Genomic DNA, 19737 nt, shown 5'->3' with positions numbered 1-19737 from the left:
ACATCATTATGCCACAAAATACTCTTCAAATCTGAAATCCACAATGTATTTTGTCATATTATTGATGATGTTCCTCCTCTTTGATTCATTGTATTATTAATTTCCTTTTCAACATAGTCAAAGGCAATAATTGTTTTATCTCTGTCATCAGAATCACTCAGTAACATAGAGATATTTGTATTCTCTGTTTTTAATTTCATAACTAATATTGGTGCTTATCTAACACTTGGTGAGAGTCCATTCTCTAGGGTTTTATATTCTTCCAGACCTTTCCTCTCGTTCTCTAAGCTATTAATAACAGACATAGCTTGTGTGTGTGTGTGTGTGTGTGTGTGTGTGTGTGTGTGTGTGTGTGTGTGTGTGTGTGTATGTGTGTGTGTGTGTGTGTGTGTGTGTGTGTGTGTGTGTGTGTGTGTGTGAGTGGCTTCTATCCCTTAAGGTACATGCAAATTACTTCCTTACTGACCTTCACGCAGACAACAGACTTCTAACCTCACAAACTGTCTCAGGTGCAGGTAGTTGCTACTGCTGCTATGATGATAATGGCTGTGGTTGGCGTCACGGTGGCTGTGGACACTACAGAACATGACAGGGGATCAAGGGAGACACTTGATCATCACAACCACGACACATATGAATTCGAGGCACATGAAATTCCCTTGTTAAACAAGGTAAGTAAAAATGCTTGATTTTTCGTTATATACGAATATTTAACTCAGTGGCGTACGTAATCTTTGAGCAGATTGTCTAGTGGTCCTAAGATTGCCAGTTAGTATCTCTATGTTGCCCTAAAATGAGTTATGGATCATCAGACTCAGTTTAAGGCATGAGTTTTTAAGAAAAACATTATTCGTAATATCTGCAAGTGATTTTACAAACAGTAACATAAATTCGCACAATGATTCTGAGAGCACATATAAATGCAGATGGCATGCACTGGGTAAAAATTAACTTAAACAAGCATAATCCAACAAAATCAAACTGTATGACTAATTTCTGATTTGGTATCCATGAATGGAGACCTTTTAGTGGTTGAATGATTTTTTTTTTGTCTAACTCTTCTTTCTTTTATTTCGCTCATAATACGAGAAGAAGGCTAGTAAAAAATGTACAGCTTATTTTTTCAAATTCTTAATTTTCAAATGTTTTCCAACATCTGTAAAAACCTCCATGAAATATTGCCGGTCCATGTTAATACCTTCGCTCTCCTAATTTTCTAAAATATTTTTCATCTCACATTATTTTGCTTATTTAATTACAAAGAATACTAATAATTTATATGTACTGTCCTATCGTTGTAAGTCCACATTATATTATTTTACTCGGTACCTTCTTGCCCTTCAGGAGATAATAATAATAATAATAATAATAATAATAATAATAATAATAATAATAATAATAATAATAATAATAATAATAATAATAATAATAAAAATAATAATATCTTTATTGCTACAAGTACATGTACAAGGGATACAGGCCTAGCTGACATCAATGACATACTACTATATAGAAAGTCCCTTATTATATAGAGTATTTCGGGCAAATTAGATCAGTTGTCTCAGGATGCGACTCACACCAGTCGACTAACACCCAGGTACCCAATTATACTGATGGATGAACGAACGCAGGTGTCTTATGGAAACACGTCCTAAAGATTCCAGCCGTACCGGGGATTGACCCCCGGACTTCAGTGTATGAGATGAGTGCATTAGTGACCGGGTTGCGGGACACCCAGGAAAAAAAAAACTATCTTTAGTTTTATGGAGATCATCAATCTGTTGCTAGTCTCCATATTGCAGTAGCGAGACTAACGTTTCCCTGAGAATAATTGTTGTCTAAGCGTCTCATGTCTCATCTAACAATGTCATACTTTATAAATATGAAAAAAAAGATAAGGAAATATGTCTCCTAAATATCAAGAACATTGACATAAATGTAAGGAATGACTAAGTATTTTATAAGAAGGGAATACCTACGCTGTTTGTCGATGTTCTTTGTTAGTATTCTTTTTTCCTGAAAGTTTCCTTGCAAGAATTATTTTCCTTGCAAGAACTAGTTTCCGGGAAATAACTAGCTTCCTTGCAAGAGCTAGTTTCCTGGAAAGAACTAGTTTCCTTGCAAGAACTAGTTTCCTGGAAAGAACTAGTTTCCTGGAAATAACTAGTTTCCTTGCAAGAACTAGTTTCCTGGAAAGAACTAGTTTCCTTGCAAGAACTAGTTTCCTGGAAAGAACTAGTTTCCTTGCAAGAACTAGTTTCCTGGAAATAACTAGTTTCCTTGCAAGAACTAGTTTCCTGGAAAGAACTAGTTTCCTGGAAAGAACTAGTTTCCTGGAAAGAACTAGTTTCCTTGCAAGAACTAGTTTCCTGGAAAGAACTAGTTTCCTGGACAGAATTAGAGAATGCTACATCTGATCTTGCTTAACCAATCCATTCACTTCCGATGTATCCTAAAGGAAGTTTCAAATTCTTATTGGGTCAGAATGCTTAGTTAATTACAATTTGAAGTTTTATTATGAAAGAAGTATTCTGGAATGTTATGAAGCTGGAGTAACAGTCACCAGATTATATGTCGTGCCGAATATGTAATGTATATTATATATATATATTATATATATATGTTATACATATATTATATATATATATATATATATATTTATATATTATTTTTTTATTATTATCACACTGGCCGATTCCCACCAAGGCAGGGTGGCCCGAAAAAGAAAAACTTTCACCATCATTCACTCCATCACTGTCTTGCCAGAAGGGTGCTTTACACTACAGTTTTTAAACTGCAACATTAACACCCCTCCTTCAGAGTGCAGGCACTGTACTTCCCATCTCCAGGACTCAAGTCCGGCCTGCCGGTTTCCCTGAACCCCTTCATAAATGTTACTTTGCTCACACTCCAACAGCACGTCAAGTATTAAAAACCATTTGTCTCCATTCACTCCTATCAAACACGCTCACGCATGCCTGCTGGAAGTCCAAGCCCCTCGCACACAAAACCTCCTTTACCCCCTCCCTAAAACCTTTCCTAGGCCGACCCCTACCCCGCCTTCCTTCCACTACAGACTGATACACTCTTGAAGTTATTCTGTTTCGCTCCATTCTCTCCACATGTCCGAACCACCTTAACAACCCTTCCTCAGCCCTCTGGACAACAGTTTTGGTAATCCCGCACCTCCTCCTAACTTCCAAACTACGAATTCTCTGCATTATATTCACACCACACATTGCCCTCAGACATGACATCTCCACTGCCTCCAGCCTTCTCCTCGCTGCAACATTCATCAACCATGCTTCACACCCATATAAGAGCGTTGGTAAAACTATACTCTCATACATTCCCCTCTTTGCCTCCAAGGACAAAGTTCTTTGTCTCCACAGACTCCTAAGTGCACCACTCACCCTTTTCCCCTCATCAATTCTATGATTCACCTCATCTTTCATAGACCCATCCGCTGACACGTCCACTCCCAAATATCTGAATACATTCACCTCCTCCATACTCTCTCCCTCCAATCTGATATCCAATCTTTCATCACCTAATCTTTTTGTTATCCTCATAACCTTACTCTTTCCTGTATTCGCTTTCAATTTTCTTCTTTTGCACACCCTACCAAATTCATCCACCAATCTCTGCAACTTCTCTTCAGAATCTCCCAAGAGCACAGTGTCATCAGCAAAGAGCAACTGTGACAACTCCCACTTTATGTGTGATTCTTTATCTTTTAACTCCACGCCTTTTGCCAAGACCCTCGCAATTACTTCTCTTACAACCCCATCTATAAATATATTAAACAACCATGGTGACATCACACATCCTTGTCTAAGGCCTACTTTTACTGGGAAATAATTTCCCTCTTTCCTACATACTCTAACTTGAGCCTCACTATCCTCGTAAAAACTCTTCACTGCTTTCGGTAACCTACCTCCTACACCATACACCTGCAACATCTGCCACATTGCCCCCCTATCCACCCTGTCATACGCCTTTTCCAAATCCACAAATGCCACAAAGACCTCTTTAGCCTTATCTAAATACTGTTCACTTATATGTTTCACTGTAAACACCTGGTCCACACAGCCCCTACCTTTCCTAAGGCCTCCTTGTTCATCTGCTGTCCTATTCTCCGTCTTACTCTTAATTCTTTCAATAATAACTCTACCATACACTTTACCAGGTATACTCAACAGACTTATCCCCCTATAATTTTTGCACTCTCTTTTGTTCCCTTTGCCTTTATACAAAGGAACTATGCATGCTCTCTGCCAATCCCTAGGTACCTTACCCTCTTCCATACATTTATTAAATAATTGCACCAAACACTCCAAAACTATATTCCTACCTGCTTTTAACATTTCTATCTTTATCCCATCAATCCCGGCTGCCTTACCCCCTTTCATTTTACCTACTGCCTCACGAACTTCCCCCACACTCACAACTGGCTCTTCCTCACTCCTACAAGATGTTATTCCTCCTTGTCCTATACACGAGATCACAGCTACCCTATCTTCATCAACATTTAACAGTTCCTCAAAATATTCCCTCCATCTTCCCAATACCTCTAATTCACCATTTAATAACTCTCCTCTTCTATTTTTAACTGACAAATCCATTTGTTCTCTAGGCTTCCTAACTTGTTAATTTCACTCCAAAACTTTTTCTTATTTTCAACAAAATTTGTTGATAACATCTCACCCACTCTCTCATTTGCTCTCTTTTTACATTGCTTCACCACTCTCTTAACCTCTCTCTTTTTCTCCATATACTCTTCCCTCCTTGCATCACTTCTATTTTGTAAAAATTTCTCATATGCTAACTTTTTCTCCTTTACTGCTCTCTTTACATCATCATTCCACCAATCGCACCTCTTCCCTCCCGCACCCACTTTCCTGTAACCACAAACTTCTGCTGAACACTCTAACACTACATTTTTAAACCTACCCCATACCTCTTCGACCCCATTGCCTATGCTCCCATTAGCCCATCTATCCTCCAATAGCTGTTTATATCTTACCCTAACTGCCTCCTCATTTAGTTTATAAACCTTCACCTCTCTCTTCCCTGATGCTTCTATTCTCCTTGTACCCCATGTATATATATATATATATATATATATATATATATATATATATATATATATATATATATATATGTATACATATATATATATATATATATATATATATATATATATATATATATATATATATATATATATATATATATATATATATATATATATATATATATATATATACATCATGCCGAATAGGCAGAACTTGCGATCTTGGCTTAAATAGCAACGCTCATCTTGCCATATAGGACAAGTGAAAATTTGTGTATGCAATAATTTCGACAAAATCATTCTGAACTTAACGAAAAAAAATATATTTCACTAAGATTGTTTAGTATTAAATTATTGTAAACAAATCTAAAATATATTTAGTTGGGTTAGACTAAAATAAATTGTTCTTGTTATAATAAGGTTAGGTAAGTTTTCTAAGATTCTTTTGGTGCAAAATTATAAATTTTTACATTAACCTTAATGAAAAAATATATCTTTAAACGTATAACAGAAAATTTTAGAAAGGACTTAATTTTAAATGAGTTCTTGCTAATTGACCAGTTTTACATATTCGGCACGACATATACATATAAATATATATCTTTCTAGGGATCTAATATATATATATATATATATATATATATATATATATATATATATATATATATATATATATACAGTGGAACCTCAAAAATCGAACTGCTCCCAACACAACCAATTATGTAAGTGTATTTTTGTAAGTGCTTTTATAAGTGTATTTTTGAGGGTCTGAAATGGACTAATCTAATTTACATTATTCCTGGTGGAAATAAATTCATTCGGTAAAGGCACTCAAACAGGCTTCTGGACCGAAGAAAGTTCGATATTTGAGGTTTCACTGTATACTGATCAACATTTAGCGCAAGCTGGACGCCAAGGTATTGGTCCAATGTGGTGAGAACGGTATTGCACTGCATACCTTGTTCCAAAGTTCGTAGGTTCGAGTCTCCTTCAGTCAGAGATCAGTGTTTGCGTATATTTCGCCTGCTCTTGCGAATTCCTTGCACACACACACACACACACACACACACACACACACACACACACACACACACACACACACACATATATATATATATATATATATATATATATATATATATATATATATATATATATATATATATATATATATATATATATATATATATATATATATATATATGTATGTATATATATATATATATATATATATATATATATATATATATAAATATATATATTATATATATATATATATATATATATATATATATATATATATATATATATATATATATATATATATATATATATAATGTTTATAATCATAAATATAATTTTTAAAGGGGTGGAGTGGTAAGCCAGTGGAAAACCTCGGTCATATGACCAAAAGTTCCAGCTGCGGGTCATTATTAAGACCCGCGTCAGGAAACACTTCTCCTGTTTCCTGGTAAACCTTAACTAATCTAACCTAACAACCTGCTGGTACAAACAGTTTGCATTAATGCAAATTTCTGGGACCATTCAAGTTTGCGATCAAAATTTCCCACTTGATTTCTCACTCAAACTGTAATTATTATGGAAAATAATACTTGTATACTTATATAATGCGAATATATACAATATAATACGAATGTATACGAATATATACACACTATGGTATATTTTTCAACATAAACATTACACTAATATTGCCTCAAATGTCACTATTTAACTCATCAACACCATGCCCAACCCTTCTAGGGTATGTTAGATACCTGAGCCAGAGCTTGCAACTCACAAACTTGTTATTCCCATTAGCCCCCTTGGGGCGGGGATGGCAGACCAGAGAGGCCTAGCTTGTGGCTAGGCCTGGGGACAGTTGGTCCCAAAGATGAGGAGGTACTTGTGCCTCCTCCCATGGGAGACTTAGGTCTCAGACACTCCCTAAAGAGGGAGCCAAGGCCGGGCCACCACTTGGAAAAGGCCCGGGCCGGGAGAATACCGGCGAATCTTTAATAATAATAATAAACTATTTAACTATATACAGATCAATTAGTCTCCTGAGTTTCTGCCTCCATGTGGGTTATTACTGAGTACTGACAAGTGTTCATTACACTCCCGAGTACAGTTATTGAGGCTAAAACGTTGTGTAGTTTTAAAAATAGGTTAGATAAATACATGAGTGGGTGTGGGTGGGTGTGAGTTGACCTGACTAGCTTGTGCTGCTGGGTCTGGTGCAGTGCTCCATCCTGGAGTGGAGATGCCCAGGCTGGGTGAGCCATTGGGATAATCCGGGGGGTGGGTCATTGGTCTAATCCAGGGGGGAAACATGGACCTGCTCCGCTTGGGTCAGTAGGCCTGTTGCAGTGTTCCTTCTTTCTTATGTTCTTATGTTAAGTGATTTATATAACTAAATTTCAATGACACCTAGCAGATACCACTTGTTATTGCTGTTCTTGCTGCTGAACAGTGGTTTAGTGCCGAAGAAGGTAGCGTAGGTAGCAATGATACGGCCGTGGACTAGATTGGCTTTAATCGGGTAGGAGTGAGTACACAACGGGCAGTGTGAGGAAGTGACCGCAAGCCAGTCCGTGGAGGGGTAGTACTTGTGTACGTCAAGTCGGTCGAGGCGGGAGTGAGAGAGGGTGGACTGTGCGTCCCACCGACCTAGGTAGGCCTACAGAGGGCAGCACTGAATGCCGCGAAATATGAACTAGTCAGTGCAGACGGCTAGGCTGTGTGCTCTGACAGTACAGGCTGTCTACATTTGCTCGGCCACGCACCTCGCGTCGTCCCGACGCGACAATACTGGTGGGCCCATAGGTATAAAGGAATTACACTAGCTACCCCAGAGAGGAACTGGCTTTCGCTCACTAGTAAATAAAAAATGGACAAAAAAATGCAACAGGCAAAAAAAAAAACTCTCCCATCCAGGGGAAGAGAAAACTGGTTTGCCGTGCTGTTTCATCGAGTAGAGAGCCAGGAGACGTCAGCACTGGAACTAAAATCTTCTATATACAGGTTGTCCGCAGGGCTGAACATCAGTTGACCACTCGTCTACTAACGTTGTTGCACGCTCACATCTGCAAACAATGACTGACAGTAGCATTTCCTAAGGTGTGACATGTAACTCAGAGGGCAGCACTGCCCTGACCGTAATACAGGCTTTTTTCCTTTAGTTAAAAAAACACTGGTGCACATACGTACAATACTACTATATCCATGGAATTCATTACACTCTGGGTACCCTTCTAAAAGTATTTACATAATTACATGATGTTGTCCACCCTGACTCTATTATCGACTAGCTATACAATGTGTGTGCATTTATACCCATTTCTGCAAGCAAACAATTAGCATAACTAGCGTAGGAGTCGGATAAGTCAGTAGGTACGTCAATGTCACAGAAATGTACTGTTGTCCTGGGTCGCAGGCCATAAGTATGGAGCCTTACTGGGCCGTCTTCCATACCAGTAGTAGTGGGAGAAGGGATAGACGGTTTGTCCCTAACATTAGTCTGATCGTGGCGTTGCAACGCACGCGCCTCCAGCTCTACTTCGGCCTGCATATGGTCCACATACTTGTGATCAAGGTGGGCTTCCTTGATAGTTCCCGTAGCAATCTCCCTCACCTCAAACTTATTGCCACGGAGCTGTCGTAGGACACGGTAAGGACCCACAAACTTTGGGACAAGTTTGTGCATACCTGGGGTCTGCACTGGGTTGAGCAACATAACTTTGCAACCTGGTTCCACTTTGCTTTCCTTGGCGCGGGCATTGCGCTCTGACGTGAACCTATCAGTGGCTTTCATAAGGTTCTCTCGTACCCGCTGGAAGACAAGCTGCGTTGTCCTCATCTTTACTACACTGGGGTTATCAGTATCGTAAGTGGGTCTAGGTGGAGTAAACAGAATTTCATATGGTAAGCGCTTGTCATAACCATACAAAGCAAAATGAGGTGTCTCACCGATCGAGCTGTTGAGGGAGGAATTTAATGTACACTGAACATCTGGGATAGCCTCATCCCATGTAGTACAACTTGGGTTAACGGTTACTCTGAGCACCTCCAGGACTTTGCGATTTGTACGTTCAGCAAGACCATTACTCGCAGGGTGGCGTGGAGCTACTGGCGCTTGGTGAATGTTGAATCTGGAGCAAAGATCCTGCATTATGCCATTTATAAACTCAGACCCATTGTCTGACAGAAGGACACGTGGGCAAGTATGACGAAGAACAACATGCTCACGGAAAGCACTAGCGACCGTTTCCGTGGTTTTATCAGGGATGGGTACTAATTCACTGTACCGTGTCAAGTTATCTACCATTACAAGCAGGTGCTTATTTCCCTTCTCCGAGGTCGAGAAGTTCGTCAACAGGTCGACAGAAGTTCTCTCCCAGGGCTCCTTTGTAATGGGATACTTTAGAATGGGGTTAGGACCTGTAATGGTACCCTTGTGCTGTAGGCAGACAACACACTGGTGTACATGCTTGGCAATGTCCGATGCCATCTTAGGCCAGAAATATTTCATTCGTGCCTGTTTGATACTGCGGTCCTTCCCGGGGTGCGCTACACCTGGGACATTGTGGATCAACCTAAGAGTAGCTGGTATCATGGACTCTGGTATCACCAGTTGGTATACGGTTCTGCCGGGGTCCACCAGCTGTGCAACACGGCACAGTACTCCTTGGTTGACCACTAAATCCTTCAGTGGAACGGGAGACTTGACCTGTAAGTCAACGTCCTCCTTGGTCAGGAAACGAAGGACTGGAGACCACACCGGGTCCTGTCGTTGGGCTTTCTCGAGATCCTCAACAGAGAACGAATTGCCGACACTCACGAATGCTATATGTCTCGACAGGGCGTCAGCTACAACATTTTGCTTACCTGGGACATAGCAAATTTCAGGGTTGTAGTCATTGAACGTGAGCGACCACCGAGCATGCTTTCCCAAGAGGTTCTTATTTGCAAAAAGGGCCAATAAGGGTAAATGATCTGTATAAATCTTGATAGGATAATGATAGATGATATCCCGAAAATGACTCAGGGCCCATACAATGGCTAAAGCTTCTAGCTCTGTCACTGAATAATTGACTTCCGCTTTAGTAAGAACACGGCTAGCATAGGCAATAGGCTGTTGCTTACCATTAGATTCCTGTGACAAGACTGCACCGATGCCAACTTTGCTGGCATCAGTCGTCAAGGTAAATGCCTTGGTGAAATCAGGGAATCTAAGGGTTGGGGCTGATGTTAACTTGTTCTTAAGAATGACAAAAGCTCGTTCCTGATCGCACGTCCACTCAAAAGGGGCATCCTTCTTGAGTAAGCGTGTCAGGGGTGCCGCAATGGTGGAGAAACCTGCGATAAAGGTGCGGTAGAAACCCGCCAGGCCTATGAAGGACCGGACTGCATCCGCCGTCATGGGTCTGGGGAATTTCTGCACGGCCGAGATTTTAGACTCGTCCGTCTTTATGCCATTCTGAGTTACTACGTGACCCAGAAATTTTATTTCCTTCCGGAGGAAATGACATTTGGAGAGCTTTACCTTAAGATTTGCCTGAGCTAGCCTGTCCAATACCCTGTCAAGTTTCTCAAGATGTGACGGGACATCTTGCGACATGACTATGAGATCATCCAGGTAGACCATGAGCGTGCCACCTAGAAGGGTACGGAAAATTGTCGTCATCAAACGACTAAACGTGATTGGGCTTCCGCGCAAGCCGAAGGGCATCCTCCTGAACTGGTAATGACCAGTTGGAGTAGAGAAAGCTGTCAACTCTCTACTCTCATCATCGAGGGGGATCTGCCAGAACCCTTGAAGAAGATCAAGAGTTGAAAAGACCTTATTATCGCCGATGTTCTGCAACAGGTCGTTCAGAACTGGCAATGGAAAACGGTCTGGGATGGTACATGCATTCAGTTTCCTGTAATCGATAACAGGGCGCCAGGTTCCGTCTTTCTTGGGAACAAGAATAAGGGGAGCATTCCACGGGGAAGTGGACTCCTCAATAACTCCATCACGGAGCATCCGTGTAATGAGTTCTTCAGCGAAGACTCTTTGCGCATGTGGCAGGCGATACGCAGGTACATAAATGGGTTTAGTACCTTTGTCAAGTGGAATACGGTGAGAGATCAGTGGGGTCAAACCCATTGACTCACCATCTAGTGCAACTGCAGAACGTGCACGATTGAGAACCTGGAGAAGTTTTGGGACCTCTTCAGGATAGTCTGTCAAAGCTAGATCATCTTCCTGCACTGGCCGGGTGTTGGAAGAGTCAGCAGCAGACTCGCCTGGGAGAACTGCACTCACAAGGAAGTCAGCTGGGGCTTCACCCTCCACTCTCACCGGGAGAGGGAATCTGACAAGGTCGACAAGTGAGGTATTCTTCCGCAGGGGAAATTCTCGACTATGCATGTTGACAACAAGGACTTGCAACTTACCACGTTGCACTGTGTGCAAGGATGGTTCAAGGGAGAGGCCCTTGACTCGGCATGTGTCGTTGTCAACCAGCACATGGTCTCCTTCAAAAGCTCTGCTCACGTACACCGTAACAGGAGTGAGCGAGTTAGCTGACAAAGTGACGTCATACTTTGTACAAGCAGTAACTCTGCTCGCTGATGCCATGACACGAGTCAGACAGTCGCCTGCCGACAGGGATACTGCGGCTTGACAACTGCTGGTCTCTACAACAGCGTCAGAGTTAGAGTGAAGGTTAGACTGGGCGTCCCCAGACTGGGTTTCACTGGTAACTATGCGCTGATGGCCAGGAGGTGATGGGCAACGAGCTCTACTACGAGGTCGATCAGGACGAGAGACCGACCCCGGGGAGAATGTGCTATGGAAACCACCGGTTTCCAACGATTCTAGGCACTGTGCATACTCTGAGACAGAGTAGCACGTAGTGGATCCTAAGCGCACGCCCCAGAAGGGCACATCCACTCCGTTGAATTCCGCTTTCCACTCAGCTGGATCTAAACGGATCCTAAGATCTGCCATGGTTTTGAACCCTATGAGCAGGTCACCATGGAAAACAATACCATCTACGACTAAGAATTTTGCGGACAGCTTGTGACCCTGGACCACAAATTCTAGCGTTGTGCGACCGCGAACCGTCAGCGGTTTACCTGAGACTCCTCTCAAGGTCTGAATGGCAGACGGCTCTGTCAACATGGCCGCGTGAAGGCCAATGTCTCGGAAAAAGGTGGAGCGGACAATGTTAACCACCGAACCTGTATCTAGGAAAAGCTGAACAGGCTTATTGTGGACAGTGGACTCGATGAGCGGTCCACATGGGTTGTCATACCGAACATGAAGGCATGACAGGCCGACGAGGTCCCCGGAGTCACAGCTGCTCGAGGCTCAACACTTGTTGACGAGGCTCGACCTGGAAGGTACGGTACGAGTCTCGGCAACAACGTCAAGACACTCGGTTTCCTCACTGTCGGCAAGCGTATCACTGCCCAGGGCGGCGAATGCATTGCGGACAGGGACGGAATACAGCGACTCCGACAGGGTTACTATGTCTTTCGCTGGTTTTGCGGACGCGCCTCTTCCCCCGAACTAGTGGAAGGGCTTCTACGAGCATGTGCATTGCGCGACGACTGCCTGCTCCACTCAGCTGTCAGCATACTTCGCAGCTTGTTACACTCATGGGAGGTATGACTGGAAGTATTGTGGTAAACACAGATTCCCTCGCGAGACTGGGCATGGGGACGGTGACGGTTACCTTGATACTGAGCGTGGGGACTGTGACGGTTACTTTGCGGGGACTTAAGTTTGTAACACTCAGATCGGTAGTGCCCACGTTTGCCACAGTTGAAACAAGTCACTACACGCTTAGCGGGTGAGGTTGGGGGTGGTGTCTGCTGGCGACGTTTCGCCCTGGTCCAGGAAGTCGATGACTGCCTTTTTGTATAAGACCGACTGTTGTTACTGTGGTCGCTATTTTTACTTAGGCGCGTATTAGTGGGACTGGGGTTAGAAACTTTGTGGGCTGGCTGTCTGACAGCAGCAGCAAAAGTGACTTCCGGCTGCGACCGCGGGGTCACTGTGGACGGCGCTGGAAGGATGGGTAGGGGATCATCCGCAAAGCGGCAAACCTTGCCTTGCTCGGAAGGCGGCTTGAGCGAGTCGATGGCGTCATATGCACCCAGGACGTCGTGCTGAGGGCCGAGTCCTAGCGCACCAATGGCAGCCCAGAGGTTAGGGGCGGAATCCCTCCGCATGATGCCGACAGCCAGCATGGGGATGATGTCTTTAATAGCAATACGGCCATCACCATCCGCCCACTTAGTGGAGTTGACGGCATCAGTAAAGTCCGTGGCGGCTTGCTCGAACCGGCAAACGCAAGCCAGGGGGCTTTCGTGCCGGTATTGACATTCGGCTAAGACGCTGGTAACGATGTCAATGTAATGGCGTTGGCGACTACGCCGAAAATAACGCCTAAATTCCTCCTTAAGTTCACCCCAAGACTGAATCTTACAAACGCGCTTGAGCTGCACAAAGGCACCTATATCACCCTGGGTGAGATCCACTGCTGCAACAGCAGCACAAATGTACTGTGTATCCATTGGGCTATCAAATAGAGCCTGAACAGTCGCCTCGACTGACTGCAGCCATGGCTCTAAACTATTTGCACGACCGTCAAAAATAAGGGTCAGGTATTGACGATGAGCCGGCCCACTGGTGGTCGAGGCTTGAGCCACAAGTTGACCAACTGTCGCTGGGGCTTCGATGCCCTGCCGCGTGTTCACGCTGGCTGCGGCACCATTGCTGGTACCAACAGGATCTGGACTAACGGCATAGCCACTGCGTGTCTTAGTCATGACGTCAATTGTTGAAATGCAAGTAGGTCACGAAGATGGTAAACAGGTCAGAGCAAGAAATGGTATGCACTGGCTACAATTCAAAACAGAGTCAAAGAGAACTCAGCACCACAGTACTAGGTAAACTGCTTAGTGATAGAAATAATTTGAGCAAAACAACAATAAAAAGGGAAATAGTGGTACACTCTGAACACAAAATAAGAGATGTATGCAAGTGAATGTACTACAGGGAAGTGCACAAAATGAAGCTAAGGATAGTCAATAATTTCACCAGGAATCTGGCAACAAAATTTATGAAAAGGAGTTGAACTGTAAATACTGGTAGCAAAAATTGCACAAAATTAAAATAAATCAGGTACTACACAACACTAAACTGTGCTGCAAGCACAGTTTAAAAAGATGGCGGGTGCTAGCAGTTGCAAATTGAAACGCCAAAAAAAGGGGTAATTCACTTGCACAAGGGAAGTTGGCACAGAAAAGATATCAGAGTATCGAATAGTGCCAAAAATCACAGAAAAAAAAAATACACTGTCCAGAATTGCTATATTGCACACAAAATAAAATTAATAAAAATGCAAATTATTAAATTCAAGAATATGGCAAAGGTTAACTGGTGTTAGCAGGGTGTACACTGGCAAAAAGAAAAATTTGCACAATCTCAAGGTCAAAACTAATTAACTTCACAAGGATTTTTGGTAATTAATGGTAAATAAGCAGGTTCCCAAAAATACACTCAATGACTTGGGTATATAAAATAGCAAAATGCAATGCACATAGGTGAATATTCACTGATAAAACATAGAATATATGTAGAGCAAATAAATGGGGGAACAGAAAAAAAAAATTTAATGGGCTAGGCACAGATTGTATCACTGCAGGTAGAATATACTAATACTTAAGTACTTGAAGATTACACTTATTAAAAGAAAAAAAAACTAACAAACAAAACAGTGCAGGGGTGTCAACAATCTGTGGCTAACTTGCAGGTGCAACTAACAAAATAACAGCACACAGGAATTACATGAAAACTGTATGTGAGAGGTAAATTGTATAAATGGTTAACACTGAACAATTTAAATCAATAACTGAGGTGCAAGAAGCAGAATAAAAAAACTGGAATTTAAAATGTAGGAGTGCAAAAATAAATTCACAAAATTTAAACTGTAGGTAAGTGGCAAAATGTGCACTGAAGACACTGAACAATTTACTGAAGTATGGCTTCAGTAACTAACTGTATTGGTGCAGGACAGTTAAATAATGTCACAAAATATTAGGAAATGCTAGGTAAGTCACTGTTTACTTAACTTTGAGTGCAGATGGACGAAGGTACGGCAGGTCCTGGAACTTTCAGTGACGCTCTAGTAACACTACACGCCTCGTAGTATTTGTATACTGCTATGGGGCTTCAATGTCATAGAAAAACTTATCAGAAAGGACTTGGGAAGAACAGGAAAGACCGGGGTTACTCTGTGGAGGTATAAGATATTAGACGTGGGTACCCGGCGTGAACCACAGCTGGTGTTGGTTGTTTACACTGGCAAGCGTGTCTGGGTGCGCTGACTGACTGCGGCTTCAGCACACGGAGAACAAAACATTTACTGCACTACTCGAACGTGCTAAAAACAAGCTTAAGTGAAACTTTGAACTGGGACTAGTAAGTTTTACTGTAACAAATCACTGGGGAAAACAGAACTGGTGATGAACTGGGAATAAAACAACAAGGGAAAGGGAAAAAAAATTTAAACTGGGCAACACAAAAAAAAAACTGCACTGGCTGGAGATACGTAGGCGCTGAGTAGTTGTAGACACTATGATGAGTCACGAGCTGCTGTAGACGCTGAACTTTGCTGGCTTAGGGGCTAAGCCAACTGGGTTCCCACGTGGTTAAGCCAGGTAGAACTTCTTGGAGGAACTGGGAAGAACACAACACACATGGACGGCGAGAAGGACGTCGTTGCGTAGCAGATAAGGCTGTATAGAGGGCTGGTGTGTTTACACGCTGATTAGGGTATAAACCAACCCCAGAGCTGCCTCGTGGTCACTCGTGGAGCCACACGAAGCCAAGACCCTAAACGACCTCACCTCTACTTCTTGTAGCTGAGAAGGGCGTAGGGACGCTGTAGGAGGCAGGAGAATGGTGCTGGAGAGTGTTGAAGGGCTGTAGAGAGGGTGATGAGGTGAACACGTGACTGCTAAGGCTGGAGATGACACCGTGACGCCTATGTCCAGATTTTGTGGGAAAAATCCAGGACGAAGATCTATCTCAGGCCCCGTCAAGACGCTGGGAGTAGCAGATAACTCTTTAGGCTAGCAGGTGCGTTGGATGACGACGGATAATGTTGACTGGTGTCGACCGATCCCCTCCACCCTGAAGAGGCTCACAATGCCGCTGACTCCGCTGTCACCACTGTTATTGCTGTTCTTGCTGCTGAACAGTGGTTTAGTGCCGAAGAAGGTAGTGTAGGTAGCAATGATACGGCCGTGGACTAGATTGGCTTTAATCGGGTAGGAGTGAGTACACAACGGGCAGTGTGAGGAAGTGACCGCAAGCCAGTCCGTGGAGGGGGAGTACTTGTGACACACTGAAACTCAGTGAGCTGTAGCACTTCAGTAGGAGACAACTTTCTTAGCTTGAATATTCAACTGAGTAGAAACCTATCATAAGAAAACTTACACTTTTTTGTTTTGTCTTGCTCACAGAAACATGTTAGTTACGACTTCGCATACAGCGTTCGGGACGATGATACTGGAGCAGCGTATAGCCACGAGGAGGAACGAGCTGGAGACGTAACTAGAGGAGAGTACCGAGTCACCCTTCCCGACGGAAGGATCCAGATAGTCTCCTATGTGGCTGATAAAGACGGCTACCGTGCTAAAGTCTCTTACGAACCCTCCAAAACTGTTACTCCAGTCGATAATTATGAAGCTAATTATGCGCCTTTGCCCGGTGCCCAGAAACTACGCCCACCTCTTGGGTATGGTGGCCGGCGACGACGCCCGCGTCCCCGCCCACGACCACGCCTACGCCCACGTCCAATAATACCTCACCCACCTCTTAATTATCCTGATGTTCTTTACCGACCCATACAAGATTCATATCTCCCCATACCTACGACACCTGCTTACAACCCTGAGGAAACAACACCCATAAGTTATAATCATGTCTCATCTGAGACTCCTTATTACCCACCACCCACCTCATATTTACCCACACGCGTGTCACACTCCCCCATACCACTACCACACTCCCCCACACCGCGACCACACTCCCCCACACCGCAACCACATTCCCCCACACCACTACCACATTCGCCCACACAGCTGCCACATTCCGTTACACCACTGCCACATTCCCCCACACGACTACCACACTCGCCCACACTACGGCCACATTCTCCTACACCACGACCACACTCCCCCACACCACTACCTCACTCGCCCACACAGCTGCCTCGCTCAGTTACACCTCTGCCACACTCGTCCAATCCTGTAGACTCTCCCCACAAGAAGTCTTCTCACAATGCACCATACAAGCCGTTACATACCACTTCATCATACCTTCCTACTCATGGTACCGCAGCAATGCCAACAGTCACACCTCTGGCCTACAAAACTCCTAAAACTATACCTCATTTGATGCTGCCTGAAGTAACTGTCTACAAACCTGAAAGCACGACTCCATCTGACGCATCCAGGAGGATTCATGAAGTAACCAACTACGAATCCAAGTCTTCGACCCCGACCATCACCACTTACTCACCGAGAAAATCTGAAGAGAAGACAGCGCCAGAAAAAAATCCAACCTACTTTCCGACAGTGGCGTCTATATTAGCTGCCCCTGTACCTCACAGACCAACACCTCCCCCACCTCCCCCACCCACTACCTATTCACCTGGATCCTACCATCCTTCACCTTCCCCTGGATCATACCTTCCCTCATCTTCCCCAGAGACTAACTCTCCTTCCCGTTACCCATCCACAACATCCTACACTCCATCGACTCATCCTCCAACAATCCCTCATAGCAGTCCGCCATACCAGTCTTCAGGACCTTACACACCTCCGCAACACACACATCCAGGTCCCACCTCAGTCCCTTACACCTCATCACAGGGGCCACCACCTCATGGGGGTTCAACCCCACGAGCACATAACTCTTTCCTTCCCCCTTACTTTGGCCCACAGTATGGTCCACGCTTCCCTGGTCCTTCTTACCCCCCTAGGATAAAAGGTTATACTTTTTCAGAGGGGCAATCCCACCAGCCCATTTTTACAACTACAGCTAGTCCTTCATCATAGCCTATCACTTAAGGGTATCCTGCTAACTGTGCCCAGTGACAATTAGGTCCATATTCAAGGAAAGGAGAGAGTCTCAACTAACTCTCGGTAACTACTTACTACTAGGTAAACGGAGGCAAAACAGGTGTAAAAAGCCTTACCCAGGTTGTGGCTAGGATGTAGTGTGCTGAAAAGGAGACCCCAAGCCAAGCTAGTTAATGGTAAGAAGAAGAAGAGTGAGGAAAGAAAGGAGAAGGGAAACGGCATCGAAAAAAGTAAATAAAGAAAGGATGTAGGAAATGCTTCAGAAATACAGGTAACAAATGAGACACTAAGACCGCCATCAACTATCCTAAGAAATTAAATCAAGCAACTAGCACGCATAATTCCTTGAATAATTGTAAAGTTTGTAGGATATCAAGACCTGGTTTCCTGCCAACACCTGGGTTCCTGCCATCACCTGGGTTCCTGCCATCATCTGGGTTCCTGCCATCACCTGGGTTCCTGCCATCATCTGGGTTCCTGCCATCACCTGGGTTCCTGCCATCATCTGGGTTCCTGCCATCATCTGGGTTCCTGCCATCACCTGTGTTTCTGCCATCATCTGGGTTCCTGCCATCACCTGGGTTCCTGCCATCACCTGGGTTCCTGCCATCATCTGGGTTCCTGCCATCACCTGGGTTCCTGCCATCATCTGGGTTCCTGCCATCACCTGGGTTCCTGCCATCACCTGGGTTCCTGCCATCACCTGGGTTCCTGCCAACACCTGGGTTCCTGGCATCACCTGGGTTCCTGCCATCACCTGGGTTCCTGCCATCACCTGGGTTCCTGCCATCACCTGGGTTCCTGCCATCACCTGGGTTCCTGCCAACACCTGGGTTCCTGCCATCACCTGGGTTCCTGCCATCATCTGGGTTCCTGCCATCACCTGGGTTCCTGCCATCATCTGGGTTCCTGCCATCACCTGGGTTCCTGCCATCACCTGGGTTCCTGCCAACACCTGGGTTCCTGGCATCACCTGGGTTCCCGCCAACACTTGAGTTCCTCGCTACACCTAAGTTCCTGCCAACACCTGAGTTTTTCGCAACACCTGAGTTCCTGCCAGCACCTGAGCTCCTCCCGGCAAATGGGTTCCTGCCAACACCTGAGTTCCTACCAACACCTGGGTTTCTGCCAACAACTGAGTTCCTCACATCACCTGAATTCCTGCCAACACCTGTGTTCCTGCCAACACTTGAGTTCCTGCCAACACCTGGGTTCCTGCCAACACCTGGGTTACTGCCAACATCTGGGTTCCTGCCAACACCCTGGGCTCCTGCCAACGCGTGAGTTCCTGTCAACACCTGGTTCCTGTCAACACCTGGGATCCTGCCAACACCTGAGTTCCTGCCAACATCTGGCTTCCTGCCATCACCTGGGTTCCTGCCATCACCTGGATTCCTGAAAATACCTGGGTTCCTGCCATCACTTCGGTTATTGCCAACACCTGGGTTCCCGCCAGTACCTGGGTTCCTGCCGACACCTGGGTTCCTGCCAACACCTGAGTTCCTGCCAAC

Source organism: Cherax quadricarinatus, chromosome 90 (assembly GCF_038502225.1).
Source record: "Cherax quadricarinatus isolate ZL_2023a chromosome 90, ASM3850222v1, whole genome shotgun sequence".
In the NCBI taxonomy this organism is placed as follows: Eukaryota; Metazoa; Arthropoda; class Malacostraca; order Decapoda; family Parastacidae; genus Cherax; species Cherax quadricarinatus.
Note: the sequence above shows the minus strand (reverse complement) of the source record.